We start from the raw sequence: 3,030 nt of genomic DNA, 5'->3' as shown, positions 1-3,030 counted from the left end.
TGAGGCCTCTCACTCTGTGACAATCGCTCGAGGGAAGTTGTTTTGACAGTCATCAACAGCAAATAGAAATCTGTCCTCAACCTATATTATAGAAAATATTTAAGTACAGTTTTGTAAGCTGCAGACTATCCACAGATCTATAACAAGGCTGAGAAAGGCACAAACTACTGTCTTTTTCACAGGCTTTGCCACGGTTTACAGCTACTCCTGAATAGTTTTTCAGCTCTTACCCAATTTAGGAAAAGAAAGGGGGAAAACAAAGCTATATAAATCAGATCCACCCAACGAGGCTGGGGAAAAGATAGAGGAGGGAAGAGAAAACAGCCTTTAAAAAGACCGTGCATGCAATAATTATGTTTTCCTACTTTACCCCCTTCCTTCACCGTGCATTACATTGTCAGCATGAGTCTTCCAGATGACTTTTAAGTGGCAATAAGAGAGTAAGCATTCTGTTAACTGGGTAAAAGGTGGACAAAATTAATAGTCAGCTCAGACTTTCCAAAGATGATGAAACAGCTGAGTTACTTAATACAAATGATAAAACCTGCTTGGACTACAGACTCAATGACTGCATTATTTTACGGGGTTATTTTAAAATCATCATTTTCTTATATGATGATTCAGTATTTTCTAGCTGCTGCAGTGGTGCTCTACAGCAGTGATCAGAATGGTAAGATCCAACCAGCTCTGGCATGGGAAAGAAGATCCCTGGGTTTTAGAGCAGTCCTGATTCTGGTTCACTTGGACCCTCTGAACTTCAACGTTTTCCTTTATAAAATAAGGGGCTTGGACAAGGTTCCTTTTGGTCCAAATGAGAGGAGTCCAGAAATCTAAAGCTTAGTAATCTTTTAAAAAATCTTCCATGTATTCCAACTCTATTATCCTCACTTTTACCCTGAAGAGTTGTGCACTGTACACATTCACTCAACACAAGGACAAGAGTAAAAACACATCTAGTCCTCTGGCTTCGATATCCCAAGGGCCTTCAGGCTCTACATTAGAATGCTGCTACTGAAGGCCACAAAGCTTCTGGTTTTATAAATCTTAAAGATTAAAAGGAGAAGCAAAGCCCTCTTAAGGCACCAGGCTTATGGCTCCAACTCAAAATATATGCGATGAGACCCTAGGCCTTGAAAGCATCAGAATCATCCCCATAAAGCTCACTCCGTCTGTCATGATTGTTTCCAATCACTCTAATAACACATGTGCACGCTCTAGATTCTGGCCAGTAAAGTGATACTACTCAAAAGGGGGGAAATTAATATGGCTACAAAAGAAGATCCACTGTAGAATTCCACAGATACTTTCACTGAAACATATTAACCCACCTGGCACACAGCGCGGCTAGCCCTTGGGCAATCACTGCACAGCACTGACCTCAGTTAACACCTCTATGACAACAAGCCACACAAACTCCCACTCCCACACTCAGTGGGAGCAACAGCGAAATGCAGAGATGCCGTGGTTCTTCACCTCAACTCTCAGAACACTGAAGAACATCAAGGGGAGATGTTTTCTGGGCCCCCGACTCCCAATTTTTCCCAAAGCATTTCCTAATAACAGATTTTACACACAGGAAAAAAAAGAAGAAAGAATGCCACTTCGTTTAAAATTTGAGCACTAAATGGGGCGCCTGGGTGGCTTAGTCGGTTAAGCGTCCGACTTTCGCTTAGGTCATGATCTCGCAGTTGTGGGTTCGAGCCCCGCGTCAGGCTCTGTGCTGACTGCCAGCTCAGAGCCTGGAGCCTGTTTCAGTCTGTGACTCCCTCTCTCTCTGACCCTCCCCTGCTCACGCTGTCTCTCCCTCTCTCTCCTAGCAATAAATAAAACATTAAAAAAAAAAAATCTGAGCACTAAAAGTTGGTGCATATCACCTAATATGTTAAATAATAGACATGGTGTGATTACATCTGTTTAAAATCCCACTAGTTATCTAACAAATGAACAGTTAAACCTCTTGCTTTCAAGATAATACCAAGTTGCATGAAAGAATCCCAAAGCACTTTATACACTACATGTCATTAACTCCCATAAATCCCTGACAAGTGTGGCAAAAAGCCAATGCTCTAAATATTATAAATGGGGAGAGCAGCACAAAACAATGACAAGACATGTCAGAAATCATTCGGCAAAGAGCCCTAAGAAAGCAGGCAACTGCTCGGGCTCCTAAGTCAGCTTCCTAACTCGATTTGGAAGCTACCTTTAAAGAGCTTAAGGGCAACGACTCAGAGTTCATAATGACAGAAAAATCAGGTCAGCCTAAGGCATATAAGTCCAAACAGAATGTACGACAGTAGGGGCTCAGTGACACCCTCTCAGGGAATTAAATATTGATGCTACACTTAGGGCAAGTACACCAGGCAAGTACAAAGGCCCAGAGCCCAGAACTCTTAAGCAAAAGGTGAAATCTACAATCCANGACTGAAACAGGTTCCAGGCTCTGAGCTGGCAGTCAGCACAGAGCCCGAAGCGGGGCTCGAACCCACGAACCGCGAGATCATGACCTAAGCGAAAGTCGGACGCTTAACCGACTAAGCCACCCAGGCGCCCCCTTCTGCTCGGTTTTTTAAACACTTCTGAGACACACTTTGCAAGCAAAAATTTTCTTCCGATTTTGTTTACAAAAAAAAAAAAAATGCCCTTGTTCCAAATATTCATCTCTTTGGCCCTGCTGTGGAGGAGGGGGGCAGCCTGGGACACCAGACCAAGCTGTAAGACAGCATCAAGCAGGGCAATGGGCCACTGCCAGGCTGACACACAACAGGTGAAAGAAAGTGAAGCAGGGAGGGCCAAGCTGGGCCCAGATTAGCAGCATCAGCCCTTCCAACGATGCACTCATGGGGCCTTACTGCATGTTTTGTGATAATCCTACATATTCCACTCAGAATCACAGAACCAGCCTACAGTTGGAAGAAACTTTAGAGGTCATCGAGCCTAACCTCTGATTCAAAGAAGGCTTCTCTGTTCTTTTATATACTTATAATAGTCTGGAAGTTTCTGTTTGAATTCTTCCTCTACCTGAAGGGGCAA

General features: G+C 43.5%; 1 protein-coding gene across 1 annotated transcript in view; it reads right to left on the bottom strand.

Moving 5' to 3' along the window:
- Positions 1-3,030, bottom strand: part of POLA1 (DNA polymerase alpha 1, catalytic subunit) — a 297,019-nt gene that overhangs the window by 212,269 nt on the left and 81,720 nt on the right. The gene's annotated exons all lie outside the window — the stretch shown is intronic.

This window comes from Crocuta crocuta, unplaced genomic scaffold (assembly GCF_008692635.1).
Source record: "Crocuta crocuta isolate KB4526 unplaced genomic scaffold, BGI_CrCroc_1.0 scaffold1468, whole genome shotgun sequence".
NCBI classification, from domain to species: Eukaryota; Metazoa; Chordata; class Mammalia; order Carnivora; family Hyaenidae; genus Crocuta; species Crocuta crocuta.
This window is presented reverse-complemented; position numbering and strand designations above follow the sequence as displayed.